Source organism: Sus scrofa, chromosome 6, assembly GCF_000003025.6.
Source record: "Sus scrofa isolate TJ Tabasco breed Duroc chromosome 6, Sscrofa11.1, whole genome shotgun sequence".
Classification (NCBI taxonomy): Eukaryota; Metazoa; Chordata; class Mammalia; order Artiodactyla; family Suidae; genus Sus; species Sus scrofa.
The window spans coordinates 18,709,299-18,732,416 of record NC_010448.4 but is presented as its reverse complement, the minus strand read 5'-3'; the positions used below and the strand labels follow the sequence as shown (position 1 = coordinate 18,732,416).

Sequence of the window (23,118 nt, the reverse complement as noted above, 5' to 3'; positions counted from 1 at the left end):
GCTTCAAACACTGCCTGAACCTGTCACCAGCTTAACGAAACACTAGGACTTTTGTAAACAGACAAGAAGACAGCTCATCAACAAGCAGGATCTGTTCCTGAACACAGCCCAAGAACAACAGGCCTGACAGAGAAAATGAGTCAGACTGGGACGGAGTACATCATTTCTGTGCATACTGACAGCCCCAAGATTGATTTCTGCCACTAGACAAATATAAAGATATTAAGCCACAGAGAGAACTCCTGCCTGCCTCCACAGACTCAAAGCCAACAAGAAAACGGAAGCCACGGTGGCCACCTCTGGGAGGCTTACCATCACCCACACCTCCTCTCCCTCCTCCTGTCCTAGACAGAAAACCACCGCCACCCGCAGAGGGCTGGGCAATTTATAAGGCCCTTATCTCCTAAGATTCCCAACAACTCTATGAGGATCCTGAGAAGACAGAGAAGCAACTCCAGTCCACAGAGCTCAGCTCTGTACCCAGAACACTCTGCGGCAATGAGCTTGAACTGAGACCAGAAGAACACAGGTCTTCTGACTAATCCCATGTTAGTCTCACACACCTGCTCCTTTGCTAACAGAAAAGACAGTCTTAAAATTCATGTCCAAGTCTTCATTCACTTGATCTTTAGCTTCCAAGGGTACTGAGAGCAGAGTTCATGTCTTGTTATACATGACTTTCAAAATATTATAATATACCTACTACTTACAGAAATACCATTGCTACTAATAATTCTACTAATATAAACAGCAGCTGGCTTCTAGACCATGAATTTTAGCAAGATCACCTGTTTCTTCAAAAACTGAGAAAAGCCCTACAGTGTTGATACTTTATGGATATTACACATTTATGAATCGTCTATACGCTCTACCATCCTTGTATAAGGTTCTTGACCAAGAGAATGTTTTGAACTCTTACTACCATTTAGTCAACAAAAGACAAACAGTATAAAAATCATTTAAAAAATATACATTGCTTGGGAGCTCCTGTTGCGGTGCAGCAGAAACGAATCCAACTAATCACCATGAGGTTGTGGGTTCGATCCCTGGCCAAGCTCAGTAGATTAATGATCTGGCATTGTGGTGAGCTGTGGTGTAGGCCGAAGACATGGCTCAGATCTGGCATTGCTATGGCTGTGGGGTAGGCTGGCAACTAGCTCCAATTAGACCCCTGGTCTGGGAAGCTCCATATGTGACAGGTATGGCCCTAAAAAAAGAAAAAAAAAAAAAAAAAATTACATTGCTTAAAAGCTAACAAAATCATTACCCCAAAAAAGAAAAAATTCTTTAAATAGTAGCTCACGTTGATTATACTTTTTGTTTTAAAACCCATGGCTCTATTGCACTTTTGAAATCCCTCTGGTCTGGAACTGTAGTTACAATGTTAATGTAATGTCTAATTTTATCTCAGCTACGAAACTCAAGTTAATGTTAAAAGGGCATAGTTTCTGCCATAAATCCACAGCAGAAAAATAATTTTTTTTGTTTTTTTGTTTTTTGTTTTTTGTCTTCTTTGCCATTTCTTGGGCTTCTCCCAAGGCAACTGGAGGTTCCCAGGCTAGGGGTCTAATCGGAGCTGTAGCCACCGGCCTACGCCACAGCCACAGTAACGCTGGATCCAAGCCACCTCTGTAACCTAAACCACAGCTCATGGCAACACCGGATCCATAACCCACTGAGCAAGGCCAGGGATCGAACCAGCAACCTCATGGTTCCTAGTCGGATTCGCTAACCACTGAGCCTTGATGGGAACTCCAAAAAATAAATTATTTTTAAAATGAACATTAAAGGACATTAAACTTAAAGGCAAGGGCACAAAAATAGCTCAGCTGGAGTAAACATTTTGATATTCTTCCTAAAGTGCCACGCTGACTTTAATCTTTAGACAAAAAATCACATATGCTATAACTCTTCACCTAAAGTTTCTAGATAATCATTGTCCCTTTTTTTGACCTAATAGAATTAGGCTGTAACTAACTAGCTATCTCTACCTGAGAAAATGGGGGTGGCAGAAGAAGAAAGATGTTCCCAGAGACAGGAGACAGAAGAGTATTATTAAACAAAGGCTCCTGCCTGATGGACAGATCTTTTTCCTCAGAAACCTATAGGGCCAATGCCATTCTATGAACTACCAGAAACATGGCTGCTCATCAGAAAGAGGAAAGAAAAGTAGTATGCTGCCTCTTCCCCCGACCCCATACATTTTTTTATTCTAAGATAAAAATAATTTGTCTAACAGAGTCAAGGAGAAGGAAATACTTTTTTCCTTCACAAGGAAAAAAAAATTTTTTTTTGTTTTTGTTTTTAGGCTGACCCACGGCATACGGAGTTCCCAGACCAGGGCTGGGGATCAGGGATCAGATCCTAGCCGCAGCTGTGAACTAAACCACAGCTGTGGCCGCACGGGATTCTCTAATCCACTCCCAGTGCCGGAGATCAAATCTGCATCCTGGCACTGCAGAAATGCCACCATTCCCATTGCACCACAGCAGGAATTCCCATAAGGAAAATTTTTGAACTCCCTGAATAAAATACTGAATGAAACAAAACTTTTTTGTGTTTAAAAAAAAAAGAAGAAAAAAAAGAAAAAGAAATACATCTAACATATTTAACATTTCACATAACATTTCCAAGTCAGACAAATTCAGACAGAGAAAATGCTGTTTCTCAAATGACCTGCCCATACAAAGATTTAAAGTGACAGATTTAAGTAGTAAAGGCAAAATAAAAGTCATGATTTACTTTAATATGGTCCAATAAATAAGATTTTTTTAGTTAATTAAACAGAATTTTGACTACGGTAAATAAAGGCTGAATCTCTAAACAACATCTTAAATTTAATATGCCCCAAACTGAGCTCTAACCTTTTGCTTACAAAACCTGCTCCTCAGCCTTCTCAGAGTGGAGACTGTTACTCAATTGCTTGGCTTAAAATCCTTGGGGGCCTCTATGACTCACACCCCACACCTAACAAGCCAACAGAGCCTTTCAAATCTGCCATCAAAATACATCCAGAATATTCCTCTTCCCACCATCTCCTCCCATCCAAGTCACTGCTGACTCTTTCCTGGCTTCCCCACTTCAGCCCTTGCCTCCTATAGTCTCTTCTCAACCCAGCAACCAGTGATCCTTTAAAAGTCTGATCACATCCATCCTCTGTACAGAGTGAAGCCCTACAGAGGCAACCCGCCTCTCTTGACCTTCCAGACTCATTTTCAGCCTGTCCCCCTTGCTTTTCTGGGCTCCAGTCACCCTGGGGCCTCCTTGCTGCTCCCCTAATGGGTCAAGCACATTCCTGCCCTAGAGCCTTTCTTTGTACTACTCCCTACTTCCTCTACCTGGAAAGTGCCCGTCCAAGATAAGCTCATTCCCTAACTCTCTCAGCTAAATTGTCACTTTGCCTTTGATGCTAACCAACAATTTTTTGTTTTGTTTTGTTTTGGTCTTTTTGTCTTTTTCTAGGGCCGCATCCATGGCACATGGAGTTCCCAGGCAAGGGGTCCAATCAGAGCTGTAGCCACCAGCCTACGTCACAGCCACAGCAACGCGGGATCCAAGCCGCATCTGCAACCTACACCACAGCTCATGGCAATGATGGATCCTTAACCCACTGAGTAAGGCCAGGGATCAAACCCGAAACCTCATGGTTCCTGGTCGGATTTGTTAACTACATGAACCACGACGGGAACTCCAAGAACAAGATATTTATGAGTGTAACCTGCAACCACTTCCCCAGCACTCCCCCATCTCCTTTACTGTCTGTTACCTTGACTAGAATGTAAGCCCCACATGGACAGGGATTTTTGCCTGTTTTGTTCACTGAGGTACCTCATGTTCCTAGAACAGTGCCTGGCACATAGTAGGTGCTCATCTGCTGAATGACTCAGAGGAGTTTTATTCTTCCATTTGTGGAGAGTCTGTTCTTCTTGAAGGCGTCCTACACACCCTTGCCAAATCAGCACCCACTGGCAAGCAGAGACCAGAGCAAACACATTTCCTTCTGACTACCAACTGATAGTTAACATTTCTGAGGCTGCACAGCATAAGGCAGTGACAGTACAAATGGCACGAATTCAGATCACACTTGGTGCAGACTAGTGCTTTCCCTCTAAATACCCAGACAAAAACCCAGTGGTATTTTAGAATAGCCCAGTTTTCAGGTGACCAAATTCCAAACTAAAAGAACGAATATACATACATGGAGAATTGTGCTATGTAACTTCAGAGTAGAAAATAAGCTTGTTCCATGTCTGTCTGAGAGAAGAGAAAAATGTACATAATACCCTATTTGGGAAAAACTGGATCTGTCTTGCATTATAACTCAACAAGTGGAAACTGATTTACAAAAAAAGTTATTAAAGTTTACAAATCTATACTGTGATGTAGTCATCATCCTATTTCATTAAAATTTTTAAATGTATGATTAACTTAATTAAAGACAGAATTCCTGTTGTGAATTGAATGAACCTGACTAATACCTGAGGATGCAGGTTTGATCCCTGGCCTTGCTCAGTGGGTTAAGGATCTGGTGTTGCCATGAGCTGTGGTGTAGGTCATAGACGTGGCTTGGATCCCGCATGGCTGTGACTGTAGCGTAGGCTGGCAGCTGCAGCTCCAATTCGACCCCTGGCCTGGGAACTTCCATAATACCCCGTGTGCGGCTCTAAAAAGCAAAAAAAGCATAAAATTAAATTAAAGACAAATTTTAAACATCAACTTAGCCACAAAACATAGGGGTTAAACCAACCAAATATCAATTTTGACCCAAGATACTGAAAACTGATCATGAAAGTACCTCATTAGCTTTGTCCAATAGAGAGAGCTAAAATGATCAGGGGGAGGCCAGATGTGAGAGGGAAGTCTACGCTTGATGTTGGGAAAATCTGGCCAGGACGCATGCAGAGACTGGATGCCGGCTGCACCCCTGGGGAGCTATGGAGGTGGGATCCAGGAAGAAGCTGCACTGAGAACCCTAGAAGGAGTATGTGGAACATAAAATGCAGCAAAACTGGGACTGGACAGGAAAAGGCCAGCATGGACAAACTCACAGCATGAGGGGAAGGGTGCCTCCTAGCTGTCACTATGACTGTGAGCCTGACTGTTGAGAGGTCTCTAGAAACACTGGAAGTTGCTGCAGAGAGCATCACAGGCTACCAGCTCCCTGAGCAACAAACTGCTCTTTATGCCTCTAGGTAAAAGTCCTACTGAGCCTCCAAAGACCTCCTCAGACACCCGGGAAATCACAAGCATTAAAGTGAAAAGCAAACTTACCACTGTTGTCAGAAGGCAAGATGGGCTACCCTTGGGGGGAGGAGGGCAGAAAGGAGGGTTCTGGGGGGCTGGTAATTTTGGTTTTCTATTCTGGGTTCTGCTTAATAAATAGTGTGTTCACTTTGAGAACATTCATTGAGCTAGATTCATGATTTTACACACTTTTCTCATTGCGTATCGTACTTCAATAAAAAAGGTCCCCCACCCCCAAAACAAAGGACAATGACCCACTGTTTTTCAGAGGCTGCAGTACACCCTGCTCTATTAGAAATGGTGGGTGTTCTTTGTGGGAAATTTCCAAGATCCAGACCTCTTCACCACACCTAAAGGATGCAAGGAAAATTAACTAGAGGTAAAAATTAAAGCCTGCAGCTTTAGAGAGACAGCTCCTACCTAAAGCTAAAACCAAAGGCTGGGCAGACTTCCATTTCCTCAAATTAGTCAGCATTCACCTGCCATTCAGTGTCCAAAAAATTGCTCCTCTCGGGCACATAAACATTCTTAAGAAAGAGAAAAAAAAATCCCCAGGCTGCACATAGGATGAAATAAATTAAAAAAAAAAAAAAAAAAGGCAGAACAAAAAAAAATGCATTAAATAATTTCGGTATACTGGCCATTAACATGCCTTAATTATGAAAAATATGGTCATTTCCACATTCCCAATATAACCGTGTTAAATATTTAATCAAGCCAGAAAAGAGTAGTTTAGTATAGGAAGAAATGTATTTAGTCTTTGTCCCTGGGTTCCTAGCACAAAGCTTCTAAAACCCCTAGAACATCCTGAAGTTAGGAGTCTTTTGTAACTCAGAAGGAACCCCCCTTTTAAGTGCACCTGAGTTTATGTAAATCCAGTGACCTGGAGGGGCTATGCTAGATAGCTTCAGGATGGCTGGTCCCCACAAAGACCAAGTGATTAGAAGGTTAGAACTTTCGGCCCCACCCACCAAGGGAAGTGGGGGGCGGTGGTCCTACAGATTAAGCTCCATGAAAACTTTATTTTCTTTTCTTTTTAGGGTCCCACCTGCTGCATATGGGAATTCCCAGGCTAGGGGTGGAAATGGAGCTGCAGCTGCCAGACTAAGCCACAGCCATGCCAGATTCAAGTCGCATCTGTGATTTACACCGCAGCTTATGGCAATGTGGGATTCTTAACCCACTGAGCGAGGCCGGAGATGGACCCCACACCCTCGTGGTTCTAGTCGAGTTCTTCACCCGCTAGGCCACAGAGGGAACTCTTGAATGAAATCTCTTGAACAATGAGATCTGATGAGCTTCAGGGCTGGAGAATGGCACACCCTGGTTCCACAGAGACAGAGGACTAAGGACACTTCCGGACCTCGCCCTGTGTACCTCTCTATCCGGCCACTCATCTGTATCATCTATAATAAACTGGTGAATGTTAAGTAACTGTTCTTGAGTGCCCACCGTAGCTCAACAGAAATGAATCTGACTAGCATCAATGAAGACACAGGTTTGATCCCTGGCTCCGCTCAGCGGGTTAAAGATCCGGCACTGCTGTGAGCTGTGGTGTAGGTCACCAACTCAGCTCAGGTCCCAAACTGCTGTGGCTGTGGTGTGGGCCGGCTGCTCCACCTCTGATTCGACCCCTAGACTGGGAACCTCTATATGCCGAACGTGCGGCCCTAAAACAAAAAAAATAAATAAACTAGATGTTCTCCGAGTTCTGTGAGTTGTCCTAGCAATCTAATCAAACCTGAGGGGGTGGGGGCAGTGGTGAGAACCTCTGATTTGTAGCCAATTGGTCAGAAGCACAAGTAGCAACCTGGACTTGGCAACTGGCATCTAAAGGGGGTGGGGGCTATGGGACTGGATCCTTAACATGTGGGATCCAGTGCTATCTCCAGATAGTGTCAGGACTGAGTTAAATAGTAGGGAACCCAGCCGCTGTCCAGAAACTGACACTTGCTTGATGTATGGAAAATCCAAAGCTGTGGACTCTCCCGGGTTTGCCTCACATCAGCCCTCTGACCCTGGGACTGGCCCCTCCCCAGTCCCCCTTCCCTCTTTAAATTGTTTACTTAGAGAGTATATGTGGGAGAAGAAATGTTTTGTAAATGATGAAATCTGTCCAGTACATGTTCTTTTGACCCAGCACAGAGTGCCAGGGGGAACTCGCAGCCCTTTTCAAGGACACCACAACATACTCAACAACCCAGGTGAACTTTCCCTTCTCCTTACCGCCCACCATCCAAACAGACCAGTTATCCAAGAAATACCGTGGATTGCGAAAGAGATGAAAGGGTAAAGACAGGGTCATCTGTCTTTCCTTCAGCATTAAAAGACTCTCTCTCTCAGTTCACTGACGTGCACAGGGAGATGACACCAGCTACTTTCCCTGCAGCAGGTCAGTATACCCCAACAATTACTTATTACAGCTCACTGTGGAATTCTGCTTTTACCGCATACCTAAATACTACCTCTTTCAATTACAAAGATCTCACAATCTAACAAATGCACATTTAGTACTGCTGTCTTTCGAATGTTGTCAGAGGGGGGAATTTCATTTACATCAGAGGAAATAACTGATGCTGCTACTTATACCTTTTTTATTCAAAATGTACAATGCTTTTTTTTATTATTTTTTTGAAGTTTTAATGTGACAGTAAAATAAATCTAAAAATATTTCAGGAGTTCCTGCTGTAGTGCAGTGGGTTAACAATCCAGCTAAAAAGGAAATGATAATGCTTATCAATTTCAAAGGGTTGATAACACACAGAAAGTATTTTATAAACTCCTGATTTATGTCATTGTAAAATGCTATTATAGCTTATTTCCAAATTTGCCAATTTGGCAACATTTTTCACTTAATTATAAGCATCTCTGCTTCGAATAATCTTCCCGTAAATATGTGATACTAAATTACAACTTATTTGATCACAGCATCATATGCATTCAGTAAGAACTTCTGGGAGACCGTTACAATTTTTGAATGTACAATGTAAAAAAATCCATTATCGGAGTTCCATCGAGGCACAGTGGAAACAAATCCAACTAGGAAACATGAGGTTGCAGGTTCAATCCCTGGCCTTGCTCAGTGGGTTAAGGACCTGGCATTTGCCATGAGCTGTGGTGTAGGTCACAAATGTGGCTCAGATCTGGCGTTGCTGTAGCTGTGGCTGTGGCATAGGCCGGCAGCTACAGCTCCGATTAGAACCCTAGCCTAGGAGCCTCCATATGTCTCGGGTGCAGCCCTAAAAAGACAAAAGACAAAAAAAAGAAAAGAAAATCCATTATCGAATATGGTTTTTATTACAAATCCAAATCTCCACAATGAAGGTGTGAGTCAAAAGAAATTTAGCACCGAATTTCAAGGGGAAATCTTGCCCTCAAACTTTCTTATTAATTGGACTGTAATAGGATTAAGACACAAGAACAGTGTTCAATGTTCAACACCAAGATTAATTAGGGAAGCTTCACAAGAGGTATCAAAAACTGAAGGCTGGTTCTGCTCTCCTCTCTTCTGAATAGATGAACTATGGATTAATGACAGTATCATTCTACTCTGTACTGTACCTGTCAGCTGTCAATTACAACAACCACAAGAAAATTACATCTTAACAGATACTACTGTTTCAGACATCTCTGGAAGAGGAGGAAAAAGATGATTTAAAAAAAAATGTATCTTGTGGATAATTCTTTATAGTCCTGTGAGACTAAAAGAGTTAGACCTAATCATTATTCATAAGGGAGACTTCTGGAGAAAACAAAGAACTAAAATAAATTACCATAGACAGAAGAGAAATTAAAGACCTGGGTGATTCAGTACAGATGCCGGCCTGGATGACTCAGTGTTTGCAGTAAGGAGTGCGTAGTATCAGCTTTCCTGATACATAAAATAACACTTGTATCATTTCATCTTCAATGAGCAAAGAGAAGCAATCTGGAATCACACAGAAACTATCCACACAGGCTACTTTATGACAAATGCTCTAAGCAGAATAGATAAAGCTGGGATAAAGCTGTGGACTCTCCCTGGTTTGCCTCACATCAGCCCTCTGACCCTGGGACTGGTCCCTCTCCATCTCTGGATCCCAGTTTCACCACCAGTGGAAGGACGGGGTTGGTTCAAGTGAGTTCTAAGGTCCTGCTTGCCATGAAGAATTTACAAATGAGGGATGTCTTAATGCACTCTTTCAACTCACTTAATGAATGTGTCCTCGGAAGGAGCAGCCCCGCTTTAGCGATGATGAAAATTACCTGTATATAGAACCTTAGGAAAGACATGGGCCCCATATGCACAAAGAGGGCAGGATCACCAAGTCCATCTCCAAAAGGCTCTGGCTCTTTTCTCTAAACCAGCAGTTCTCAGATGGGGGCAGCTTTGTTCCCAAGGAAGCACTGGCAATATCTAGGGCATTTTTGGTTGTCACAACTGAGAGAGAGAGAGAGGGAGAGACCATGTGCTACTGACATCTAGAGGGCAGAGGTCAGGAGTGTCGCTAAACAACCTATGATGCACAGCACAGCCTACACAACAAAGAATTATCCAATATCAAAAAACAAACAAACAAACAAAAAACCCCACAAACAACCTAGTCAAAAAATGAAAAGATTTAAATAGACATTTCTCCAAAAAGACATATGGATGACAAAAAAATACATGAAAAGATGCTCAACTCACTAACCACTAGAGAAATGCATATCAAAACTACTATGAAGGGGAGTTCCTATTGTGGCTCAGTAGAAACGAATCCAGCTAGTATCCGTGAGGATGCAGGTTCGATCCCTGGCCTCGCTCAGTGGGTTGGGGATCTGGTGTTGCTGTCGACTGTGGTGTAGTCTGCAGATGCGGCTTGGATTCTGCGTTGCTGTGATATAGGCTGTCAGTTGTAGCTGCGATTCTACCTCTAGCCTGGGAAATTCCACATGCTGAGGGTGCGGCCCTTAAAAAGAAAAAAAAAAAAGGCTGCAAACAAATGCTAGAAAGGGTGCAGAGAAAAGGGAACCCTCTTACACTTAGGAAATGTAAACTGGTACAACCACTACGGAAAACAGTATGGAGGTTCCTCATAAAACTAAAAATAGAACTACCATATGATCCAGCAATCCCACTCCTGGGCATCTACCTGGAGGAAGCCACAATTCAAAAAGACACATGCTCCCCCAATGTTCACTGCAACACTCTTTACAATAGCCAAAACTGGGAAGCAAACTAAACGCCCACTGACAGAGGAATGGATAAAGACATCCACACACACACACACACACACACACACACACACACACACACACACACACAGAGGAATATTACTCAGTCATGAAAAAGAATGAAATAATGCCATTTGCAGCAACACGGATGGACCCAGAGATTATCATACTAAGTTAGACAGTGAAAGACAAACATCACAAGATATCACTTGTATGTGGAATCTTTAAAAAGGATACAAATCAATTTATTTATGTAACAGAAAAAGACTCACAGATTTTGAAAACAAACTTATGGTTACCAAAGAGGACAGGTGGAGGGGGAAAAGGGATGGACTGGGAGTCTGGGATTGGCATATGCACGCTGCGGTATAAGGAATGACCGGCCAACAGGGATCTGATGCACAGCACAGGGAACTCTACCCAATACTCTGTGATAATCTATAAGGGAAAAGAATCTAAAAAGGAATGGATGTATGTATAACTGAGTCACTTTGCTACACAACAAAAATGATCACAACACTGTAAATCAACTATAGTTCAACAAAACTTTAAAAAAAAATAAAAAAGGATTACTCAGCCCAAAATATCCATAGCGTCAAGGTTGAGAAACCCTGCTGTGAACTAAGGAAGGCTTCTTGTCCTGAAAGCCATGACACAGCATCAAAGGCACCTCTGGAAATATTTTTTTTAAATATAAGAAAAGCACTATAGCCATTATCAGATTCTAACAAAAGTCTAGTCCCCAGTCCCTCTCCCTGCCCCAAATAATCTTAAAACACTGTATATACAGAATTACACCATTTGTGTTTTTTATAGTGATATGTTCGTTCATACCCCACCATACCAGAGAACAATGAAAAAAATCAAACTACAACTACTTGAGACAATAAGGGACACATCTCACTCACAGACATAAAACTAAAGTAAGAGCTCCTGTCATGGCTCAGCGAAAACGAATCTGACTAGTATCCATGAGGACGCAAGTTTGATCCCCGATTTTGCTGAGTTAAGGATCTGGCATTGCTATGAACTGTGGTGTAGGTCACAGACGTGGCTCGGATCTGGCATTTCTGTGGTTGTGATGTACCCATAGCCTGGGAACCTCCACATGCCTCGGTGTGGCCCTAAAAAGACAAAAAACAAAACAAAACAAAAAACCTACATAGCCAGATACAAAAACAAAACAACAAAAACAAACTGCATGAATCCATTTATTTGGATTTTAAGAACAGAAAAAAAATGAATCTGTAGTGCTAGAAATCAGAATCCTGGTTATTGGGGAGTGGAAGAGAATGACTGGGGGGCACCACAACAGAACTTCCCTGGCACTACAGAAAGTGAAACATGTCCCTCCAAAATTCATATTTTGAAGCCTTAACCCTCAATGTGAAGGTATTTGGAGAAGGGGCCTTTGGGAGGTAATCAGGTTTAGATGAGGTCATGGAGGGAGGGGGGCTCAGGATGGGATTAGTGCCCTAAGAAAAGACACCTGAAGGCTATTTCCTCTATCTCCCTCCCCCACACCACACACACATTCACCCAGGAAAGAACAGGTAGTGCATCTCCAAGCCACGAAGAGGGCCCTCACAGGAACCCAACCATGTGGCACCCTGGTCTCAGACTGCCAGTCTCCACAACTGTGAAAAAAAACAAACTTCTGTTGTTTAAGCCACTCAAGTCATGGCAGTTTATATGGCAGCCCAAGCTAGAACACTAGGGTATTGGAAATATTCTGTATCTCAATACAGGGGGTGGTCACATGAGTGAATATTTAAAAATTAATCAAGCTCTACATTCAATATATATTATATATAAGGTATAACATACACATATTAAGGTTTGTTTACAGACACCATTTAGAAGAAATAGCAAGAAACATAACATCAGCATATAAAGAAGCTGGGCGTTACCTTCAGAAAGAGCAAAGCTAAGAGTTGGAAGATTTCTACTTTTCATTTCATACACTGTCAATCCGAATGCTTTTTCATAAGTGTGTGTGATCTTTTCTAATTTTTAATAACCTGTTCATTTTAAAACCTCTAAACTCCCTGCTTCAGAATGTTGTCTCACCAGTGCCCCTTAAATCCGTGATGGCAATGAATGTTAAATCCACATCCCCATCCTGCTTCTGCACCCCACTCCAAGCCAAGAGTTTCCCGGCACTGCCTATGCATATCCACCCAAACCCATAACTCTCACACCCAGCATGTCTCAAAATGCAGTTATCCACCCACAGCCACAACCATCAGCTGCCCTCCTAAACCCCTCCACCTGTATCCTGGCTTCTCTCTCTCAGGTTCTAAAAGACCCTTTCTGGCATCTGTGCATGACCTTGTAATATTTATTTACAGGTTATACTCCACTCTCCAGGCTTAGAAACCATAAAAGATACAGATTCATTTTTAAGAGAAAGCAGGAAGGTATTCCTCATTATCCAAACTATTGCTCCTCCCTAACTCCCTACTCTCAGGAAACCAAGTACTGGAGATTCAGGTAACATGTTATCCCTCACTCTCCAAATCTCTCATTACCTAAACAGATTGAGATAGCAAAAGATACTTTATGTTTGAAGTATCTTCTGTTGCTTTTTTTTCTCTTCTGCTAGCTTTATTAAGATATAACTGACATATAATATTGTAGAATTTTAAGGCATCTATCAAGTGATGATTTGATAGACATATCATACTGTGAAATGATTACAATAACGCTAGTCTGTTGCTTCCATTCTCATCACCATCACTCAAAGCCAGACCTCCACCCCTTTAAGCCCAAGTTCTTACTAGATGCAAGTTCTAGCCCCTGCCACTGCACATCTTGCTCTGCTCAGTGTGGCCACCTTCATCTTTCTACCATCATTTTCCCTATGTTGCCCTCATTCCAAAGCCCTCAGTGCCTCCCACTCACAGGATCCAGATGAGATGCTGCTCTTGGAAAAACCCTGTGTATCAGTGATGTGACTTACTCTGTCCCTGACCATCCTTGAGCATGCCTGCTCTGCCCTTCCTCATCCACTTTTCACAACCAGGAACATCTGCTCACCTTCCACTGCACCCCTGAGATCTAGCCAGGAACTCTACTCCCCAGCTGGGTGACTCTGGGCAAATTAATTACTCCCTCTGGGCCTCATCTGTGAAATGGAAAAATAGTTGTCTCTCTCCCACCTGCCTCACAGTAACCAAACATTAGCCATCATTTTTACAACAAACTCAGGTCCTCCATGGTTTTCCTTGATACCAGCTCACAGGAATCTCCCCTCTTCTAAATTCCTCTCTACTACATTTATTATTTGCCATATACATTTTCATATGGCCAAATCCTCTATTCTTGTGCTCCGCAGGGTTTCTGCAGCCTCCTTGTTCTAGAGCTCTCACAGAGCTATTCTCATCAATATATATTTATTTGATGTTTTTGTCATTTTTATGGGGGGACAAGCAATTCAGGACCTGTACGTCCACCATCCTGCTGACGTCGTTCTCCTAACTTGCCTCATGTCATTGTCTAGTAATACCTAGATTCCTTCTCCCCCAAACGACTTTTAAAAATTTTTGTAGCTTTTCCTTTTCGGTAAATATATAATTCCAACAGTGCCCTTAAATACAGTAGCTAGGTCCTCAATACAGTCAATAACTGTAAGTATAACGTTCTGCAAACCTTCCCCCAAATGTCTAATTGACTCATTTTCTAAATTCCTGTAGGCCTTGTAAAGTCCACCAAAGTTAGAGCTCCATCTTCCTTCTTTCCTTCATTCATTAAACAAATATTTATTGAGCATCTACTACATACTGTTTGTTCAAAGCAACAGGAGTGGAGCTATGGAAAAACCAGACAAGGTTCCCAGTCTTGAGGAGTTTAAGTCTGTTAGGAAACAGACAATAAAAATGCATAAAGAGATGCATGATACCAGGTAATAATAAGTGCTATTAAGGAGCTAAAATAGGGAAATGTGGTAAAGTGAACGGTGGGACTGCTTTAGCTGGGGTGTTCTGAAAAGCTTTTGTTTTTTTTTTGTTTTCTTATTTTTTTTGTTTTTTTTTGCCTGCACCATAGCATATGGAAGTTCCCAGGCCAGGGATCAAACCCACACAACAGCGGTAACCTATGCCACTACAGTGACACCACCAGATCCTTAACCCACTGTGCCACCAGAGAACTGAGAAGTTTCTTTTAAAAGGAAACTTTGGGAGTTCCCATTTTGGCGCAGTGGAAACAAATTCGACTAGTATCCACGAGGACGCGGGTTTGATCGGTGACCTCGCTCAGAGGGTTAAGGATCTGGGGTTGCCCTGAGCTGTGGTGTGGGTGGCAGACTCGGCCAGGATCTGGCATTGCTGTGGCTGTGGCACAGGCCAGCAGCTACAGCTATGATTTGACCCCTAGCCTGGAAACTTCCATAGATGTAGACCTAAAAAGCAAAAAAATAAAATAAAAATTAAAAAAAGGAAAGCTCTGAACAGAGACTTGAATGAAGTAAGGGAGTAAGCTATGGAGACATCTATCAAGGACACAAGGCAAGTGTATTCACTCTTTGAGAGCAGGAGGCCAGAGGGCTGAAGCACACAATCATGGGGAATGGGGAAGGGTGGTGGGAGAAGAGGTCAGGGCAGGGTCAGACCTCACAGGCTTCCCAGTACCAGGCTAGGACTCTGATTTCAGCCTATGTGTGTGACGAGAGCTAGTGAAGGGTTGAGTCTTCTCCAAGGTTCCTTCCCACTGCTGTGTGAGACCAGAGGAGGGAGGGGACAAAGAACGAACCAGGCTAATCTATCATTCAGAAGACACGATAAATGAGAACAGTGTGGAACAGAGTAACAGCGGTAGATGAGACCCCCTGCCCTGCACCAAAAAAAGAACATGTTTTACATATGTTTTAAGAGTAGATTTAGTATAGACGTGAATTGTTGATATTGAGTGTGAGAGGAAAAAAGAAGTCCAAGACAATACCAAGGCTTTAGGCCTGATTAACTCAGACCATGAACGTGCCATTTACTGAAATGGGGGAGATGGGAAAAGCAGCGGGCTTGGCATCAGAGGGCTGCCATGAGGATGGCATTAGAATACATAAGTAAAGCCCATGGCAGAGATTCACATGTAGCCAGAGCTCAAAAAGTGACTGTTGTCCTTTTTTCTACTGTCATTAGTTTCTTCTAAAACTTAGGTCTCTCCTTCCCTAAAATAATTCCTCACAATAGAGGAAACTGGGTGAGGGGTACAGAGGACTCCATACTATCTTGCATGTTTTCTGTAAATCTAAATTAATTTTAAACTAAAAAGTTTATTAAAGGAGTTCCCAATGTAGCTCAGCGGTTTAAGAACCCAACTAGTATCCATGAGGATGCAGATTCTATCCCTGGTCTAATTCAGTGGGTTAAAGGATCCAGCATCGCCCCGAGCTGGTCACAGGCACAGCTCAGATCTGGCGTGGCTGTGGCACAGGATGGCGGCTGCAGCTCCAATTTGATCCCTAGCATGGGAACTTCCATATGCTGCAGGTACAGCCCTAAAAAGCAATATTAAAAAAAAAAAAAAAAATCCTAAACCCCATGTCCTCCTCTGGCTCCCAATCTCTTCATAAAGAGATGGCCATTCTTTGCCATACCTCATTCGTTCATCACCCACTGCAATCTAACTTCTGCTTGCCTCCCTCCCATATCCTGAATTCCTGGGCAGTCACCGATGACCTAACTGCCAAATCCAATGGACTCGTCAATCCTTTCTCATACCCTCTGACAACCTGACCAGTCCTATCTTCCTGAAACTCTCTCTTCCCTTGACTTGGAGATTCTACCTTCTCCCGGTTCTTCTCCTGCTCTTCCAGCTCCTCCCTCTCTCAGCCTCCTCTGCTGTGGCTTCTTTACCTACTGGGCTCTCATATGCCGAGCTTCTATCCTTGGACCTCCTTTTCTCACATTATGTATTTCTCTGGATAACATTCACCTGGGCCATGGCTTCAACTACAATTCTGACCAGTGGCCATTATTCTTCCAATGGCTACAGACCTCTCTGAATCTGTTCACATACACCTGCACACAACAGAACCACACCCATACTCTTGAGCAGGCAGTGTCAGGAGGCTCAACACTGCCCTTCCCCAGCAAGTCCATCCAAGGACCTCTGAGTCAGGCAAGGATCCTGACCCATTAAACAAAGGTGACTTCCATATCTCTATGCCCAGCCCTGCTCTCCCCAGGCCAATTATTTCCAACTGTCCATCTGACACCTGCACCTGGCTGATCAATGGGTGCCTCGAACTACACATACTCCTAGCTCCTCACTTCTCCCTCCTCTCAGCTGCCACCGCCACCACCAGCACCACCACTTCCTCCTCTTGCGTTTGTGATCTCTGTTGGCAAAACGGACCCAGTCAATTCAGTCAGAAACCACCTGAGAGTCACCTGAGCCAATCTCCAGCTCTACTTCTCAAATCTTTTGCAAAGGTGAACCCTCATTTCTTTTGCCCCCACTCTAACCTCTCGCTTTTCTCCTGATTACATCAATAGTCTAAACCTTTTCATTCCTCTAACTCACACTCCCCTTGTCTAGAAAGGTCTTTCTGAAGTGCTCCCCTGCTTTTATCCCCTCAGGGACTCTATCTATCCTCTACAGGAGAAGCACTCACACTTTACCATGGCCAAACAGGGCACCCTCCAAATAATGGGCACTGCCACCCTTATCATCCTCACATCTTACTGCCCTCCCCCCACCCCCGCAGTCACCCTAATAATGCACTCCCTGGGGTGCTCCATGCTGTTTCCTCCCTCCACACCCCAGCACATGCAGGTACACACTACTAGAACACAAACTCACCCTGTCGCAGGGGAACTCCTATATATCTTGCAAAGTCAGCTGGGACAGTCCACCTACCACAAACCCTCCCACACTATCCTGAACCTTGTGTTACTGTTCTTCCCAGGCCAGCTGGAAGACGTAGGATGATTTCTTCCTAAGTCTGTCCTCCTTTCTACATGGAGAATTCCTGCAGGTAAGGTCCACAGACTGCTCAGCTACTAAGTTAAGCACAAAAAAAGATACCAAATGTGAAGTTCCCACTGTGGCATAATGGGTTAAGGAGCCGCACTGTCTGGGGGCAGTGGGTTAAGGATCTGGTGCTGCTGCAACTGAGGCTCAGCTTTGATCCCTGGCCTGGGAACTTCCATATGCTGTGGGTGCAGCCAAAAAAAAAGGTACCAAATAAATGTTTGCTGAATTAAAGTGACCTGACCCCTAAACATACCTAGGGTCTTCACCTTCAGGTCTTTGATCTGAGCCCTCCCTCTCCTTAGCACATCTGTCTTTCTACCTTATTTCTACTTCAGTCCATCAGGAAGCAGGTTGAGACACTCAAACTCACCACATCTCCAAGTATTTGCACTTGCTATTCCCTTCCAGGAATGCTCTTGCCCCTCTCTGGTTTCAATTGGGTCTTTATTCAGATAACTTGTCATCTTTTTAAAAAACAGCCCTGCTGCAACATGCTATCCCTGCATGTTTATTGCTGGTGGTGTCCTCCACAGAAACAGCAGCTCAGTGAGGGCAGGGCTATCTCAGTCACTGCCGGATCCCCAAGCCTCTAACAGTGCCAGGTACACGGATTTATTTCCTATTTATTGAGTACCTACTGTGTGCCAGGTCTAGGTGCTGAGGATACATGAGGGAACAAAACAGATTAAAAAAGAAAAAAAAAAACCTTGGAGTTCCCGTCGTGGCTCAGTGGTTAATGAATCCAACTAGGAATCATGATGTTTCAGTTCATCCCTGGCCTTGCTTAGTGGGTTAAGGATCCAGCATTGCCATGAGCTGTGGTGCAGGTCACAGACGGGGCTCGGATTCCCACGTTGCTGTGGCTCTGGTGTAGGCCGGTGGCTACAGCTCCAATTGGACCCCTAGCCTGGGAACCTCCATATACCGTGCGTGCAGCCCTAGAAAAAGACAAAAAGACAAAAAAATAAATAAATAAGTTATAATTTTAAAAAAACCCACTTCACATTCTAGAAGGGGAAAACAAACAATACACAAGATAAGTGAATAAAATATAAGAACTAAGTGGTAAAGGAAGATAGGAAGCGAGAAAAGCCTCGCTAGATGACCGTTGAATAAAAACCTGAAAGAACTAAGGAAGCAAACCATGAGTACTGAACTGCAAGCACAAAGGTCTGAGGCTGAAGTGTATCTGCCATGTAGAAGAAGAGGAGGGTAGCAAAAAATCAAGGTGGAAAAGTATCAGTGGGTCAGATCACATAAAACCTTACAGCTCAGTGTAAGTTCATCTTTAAATGAGAAGAAGACCCATTGGTTGGTTTAAGTAAATGAGTGATATGATCTGACTTGTGTATCAAAAGGATCCTTGTACAGTCAGCATTGCCATGAGCTATGGTATAGGTCGCAGATGCAGCTCGAATCCCGCGTTGCTGTGGCTATGGCATAGGCCAGCAGCTACAGCTCCAATTCAACCCCTGACCTGGAAACTTCCCTATGCCTCGGGTGTGGCCCTAAAAAAATAAATAAAAGGATCCTTCTAACTGCTGTGTTTAAAAGAGAAGTCAGAAGGTGACATGGGAGACTATTTCAATTATCCAAGAGAGAGTTCCCATAGTGGCTCAGCAGGTTAAGGACCCATGTACATGCAGGGTGGATCCCTTGCCTGCCTCAGTGGGTTAAAGATCCGGCGATGCCACAAATGCAGTAGAGATTGCAGATGCAGCTCTGATCTGGCATTCCATGGCTGTGGCGTAGGCCTCAGCTACAGCTCCAATTCAACCCCTAGCTCGGGAACTGCCATATGCCACAGGTGCAGTGGTAAAATTAAATAAATAAATAAATAAAAATCCAGGCGAGAAAGAGAGCAGTCAAGCATGACTCACTGGTTATAGGTCAGAGCCTTTTACACTACTGAGAAAAGGAAAAACAGCAAGAGGAGTCTGGAAAGAGAGGTGGAAGGGAGCTTGCTATCTTGATAGGTTCCGTTTGATTCCCAACCATCTCAATGAAGATATTAAGTAGGCAACTGGATATAGATCAAGGAAAGGCTCAGGCTGGAGATTAAAATGTGAGACCTGTTCCCTAACACATAGGTATTCAGAACTATAAGCTTTGAGTGAGATCACCATAAATGAAAAATGAAAATGTCCCAAACACAAATAAATGCACAAAGAATTATAGCTGAAAGAAAGATGTGCTAAGATGTCCAAGGACATCCTCTCACGCCCGCCCCCCCAACGACAGAAAAGAAAGGTGACCCTTACTCATGCTGAAAGACATTTCTGTCAAAACAAAAAAAAAATCGAAACCGTCTTCTCACACCCGATAAAGGGCAAACCCCGACCAGCGGCTCTGTCAATGGGTCAGCCAAATTTTGAACAAAGACCACTGTGGTCGGCCCGTAATTTCTTAAAAAGAGATCCGGTAAACATAGGCATTGCCTTTGCAGAGGATGAGGTGCTGTGAACCCAGAGAAAGTAAAGGCCACCTCCAGGTTCTAATCACTAGTTATCTCCCTGGATGAGAAGGAGCATTTCCCCTGGATGCAGACAGAGACGACAGGCCAAGGCTCGGAGTCATCACCCTCGCCTAAAGAACCTTTTCCTGCCAACAGGGTGTATCCCCGAGGGGCGAGCGAGTTGGCAGGGCGCAGGCACGAAAGTTATCAGGCGCAGTGTGGTGGAGGGGTGGGCTGGCAGTGTAGGGGTGGGCGTGGCACGCCGGCAAAGCGCTGCAGCGCGGGAGGAGGGCAGTCGGAAGGCCAAGGCTCTGTATTCAGAATGAGGGCAGATAAAAGACACTGCTGAAGCGCAGCCTAACGCTGTAATGGGCGGGGGGGGGGGGGGGGTTCGACAGGGCGCTGTGTCGCCGGCGTCAGGCGTGCCGGCTGCCATGAGGCGAACGGGAAGTGTGCGCAGCACCGCTCTGAGACTAGCGACTGGGCTCTACCTAGCCTCGGGGCCCTGGGTTCAAGGACATGCCTCGAGTCGGAAGGACCCGGCCAAAACCACCCTTACCTGGCTCTGCAGCTTTGTCCGCGCTCAGGTCCGGGCTTGAGAACGCGGCCGCCGGTTCTCGCGCCGCGCGCCTGCGCTTCCTGATTGGCTAAGGCCGACTTTCCCAGAAGCCCCCGCGCGGCGCGCCGCCAAATGAACTTTATGGAGACCCAAGGAGGAGACACGGACAAGGACGGGGTTGGGGCGGAGCTGGGTGCTGGGTGGGGGCGGGGCCTTCGGCTGAGTTGTCAATCCCCGAACGCCAGCGGCCCTGCCCTCACCCCGCCCAAGTGGTTAGTCAGCTATAGCCTGAGAAAGCGATTCTACAATTGCCTGCGGATTTCTCGCCCTTTATGAGCGCCATCAGAGTACCAGGCACTATTCTAGGCCCCGAGGGGCACAGTGGTGATCACGACAGGCAAGATCCTGCCGTAATAGGTTCTCAGGCTGATAGGGAAAACACAATAGAATAAATCACTTCGAGTTTGTTAAGGACAATTTCGGAAAAAGCTGGGTGATGGGAGAGAGAATGCCTACATGGTCAGAGTAGGCTTCTCTGAGGTGACCGCTGAGCTGAAACGTTGATGAGAAAGGGGCGGCCCAGGAGTTCCTGTTGTGGCTCAGCGGGTTAAGATCCCAGCTAGTATCCACAAAGACGCAGGTTGGATCCCTGGCCTTGCTCAGTGGGTTAAGGATCTGGCCTCATCGCAAGCTGCAGCGTAAGTGGCAGGTGCACCTTGAATCTGGTGTTGCTGGGCTGTGGTGTAGGCCGGCACCTACAGCTCTGATTCTGTTTGACGCCTAGCCTGAGAACTTCCATACCATGCGGCTGCGGCTATGGAAGGAAGGAAGGAAAAGGAAAGGAGGAAGGGAGCAAGAGTCAGCCTAGTCTTGAGTCTTGGCTGCGGAACTTTCCAAGTAGAGGGAACAAAACTGAAGGCTCCATGGAGTTTGAAGAACAGAATTTGACTGGAAGAGGATGCTCCAGGCTAGGTGGAGTAAGACAGACTTTGCAGTTGAAATTATTCCTCGTGCAAATGGAAGCCACTGGACAATCGTCTAGCTCTCTGAGTGGAGAATGGACAGTAGGCAGCAGATGGGAGCTAGGAGACTACTGCTTTGTCCAACACATAAGGATTGTGGGACTAGAATTGTCACAGTACCCACTCATACAACATATGTTAGTGCTCACAATGTGCCAAGAGTGAACAAGGCCCAGTCATGATCCGGTGAGAAAGCAGGAATTAAAAAGTATATCTTTTTTTTTTTTTTGTCTTTTTATCTAGGCCGCACCCGTGGCATATGGAGGTTCCCAGGCTAGGGGCTGAATCAGAGCTTTAGCCACCGGCCTATGCCAGAGTGACAGCAATTCAGGATCCGAGCCGCATCTGCGACCTACACCACAGTGCATGGCAACGCTGGATCCTTAACCCACTGAGCAAGGCCAGGGATTGAACCCGCAACCTCATGGTTCCTAGTTGGATTTGCTAACCACTGAGCCATGATGGGAACTCCCCCTTAAAAGTATATTTCCATGTAACGTGCTTAGTGCGTGACCAGAGCTATGTAAGGATGCTGTGGAGCTCAGCCCCCTCTCTATTCCCTGATTCCCCCTATGAAATGCCCAGTCATGGAGTTCCCATTTTGGCTCAGCAGATTAAGAATTTGACTGGTATCTATGAGAATCCCGATTCAGTCCCTGGCCTTGCTCAGTGGGTTAAGGATCGAGCATTGCCACAAGCTGCATTGTGGGTCACAGATGCACCTTGGCTGTGGTGTTGCTGAGGCTGTGACATACACCAGCAGCTACAGCTCTGATTTGACCCCTAGCCTGGGAACTTCCATATGCTGCAGGTGTAGCCCTAAAAAGAAGGAAGGAAGGAAGGAGGAAAGGAAGGGAGGGAGGGAAGTAGGAGGGAGGAAGGAAGGGGAAAGCTCAGTCATCTCTATGCAAACCAAAGTTGAGTTCCACTGATGCTGGACTCTGTTCCCTACTGCAACAGTACGTTGCTGATTAAAATATGTCCTTACAACTCTAACTAGTATCCAGCTTTGTTTAACAGTTCATACCAGCATATTGTGGGTTCTGTAAAAATGATTGTTGCTGACTGACAATATGTATGGGTATGGCCCTTGTCCTAAAGTTATCAAATATATCCAGATCCTGTTGTGGTCAGATGATAACTACAAGTACAGCAGCATCTTGCATCTGAATAATGTTTTATCCCTTTACATTGTTTTTTTTTTCCATTATGTAAAGAAGAATTTTTAATGAGACAAATACTCAAGTAACACTGCCAAATGAAAAATCAGGACATTTACCTTTTGAAGGTGAGTATCTCAATATTGTAAAACCCAGCTATTCCATTCCTTGATCCACACCCAAGAAAAACTTTTACGCATGTGCACCAGGAGATATTTGCAGGAATCTTTATAGCAGCATGCTGACAGAGGAAAAAAAACAGCAAGCCAAATGTCCATTAACAAAAAAAGTATAAATAAAATGTGGATATTATGACAGTGGACTATTATCACACAGCAGTGAAAATGAGTATGCTATAGTTATAAAGACAACATGGGCGGATCATGGAAACATAATGTTAAATGGTAAAAGCAAGTAGCAAAAGACTATATAATATGAGCTCAAGTATTCTAATAAAGCTAAAAAGTAAAACCAAACATATATGTATACATAGATACAATTGTG

The 23,118-nt window shown here is 44.3% G+C and overlaps 1 protein-coding gene across 2 annotated transcripts in view; it reads right to left on the bottom strand.

The window, feature by feature from the left end:
• NUP93 (nucleoporin 93) overlaps positions 1–20,548 on the bottom strand; it is a 115,837-nt gene extending 95,289 nt beyond the window's left edge. The window contains exon 1 of one of the 2 annotated variants that reach the window (XM_021093394.1): positions 20,433–20,548. The gene's annotated coding sequence lies outside the window, so the exon portion shown is untranslated. 2 annotated transcript variants of the gene reach the window in all.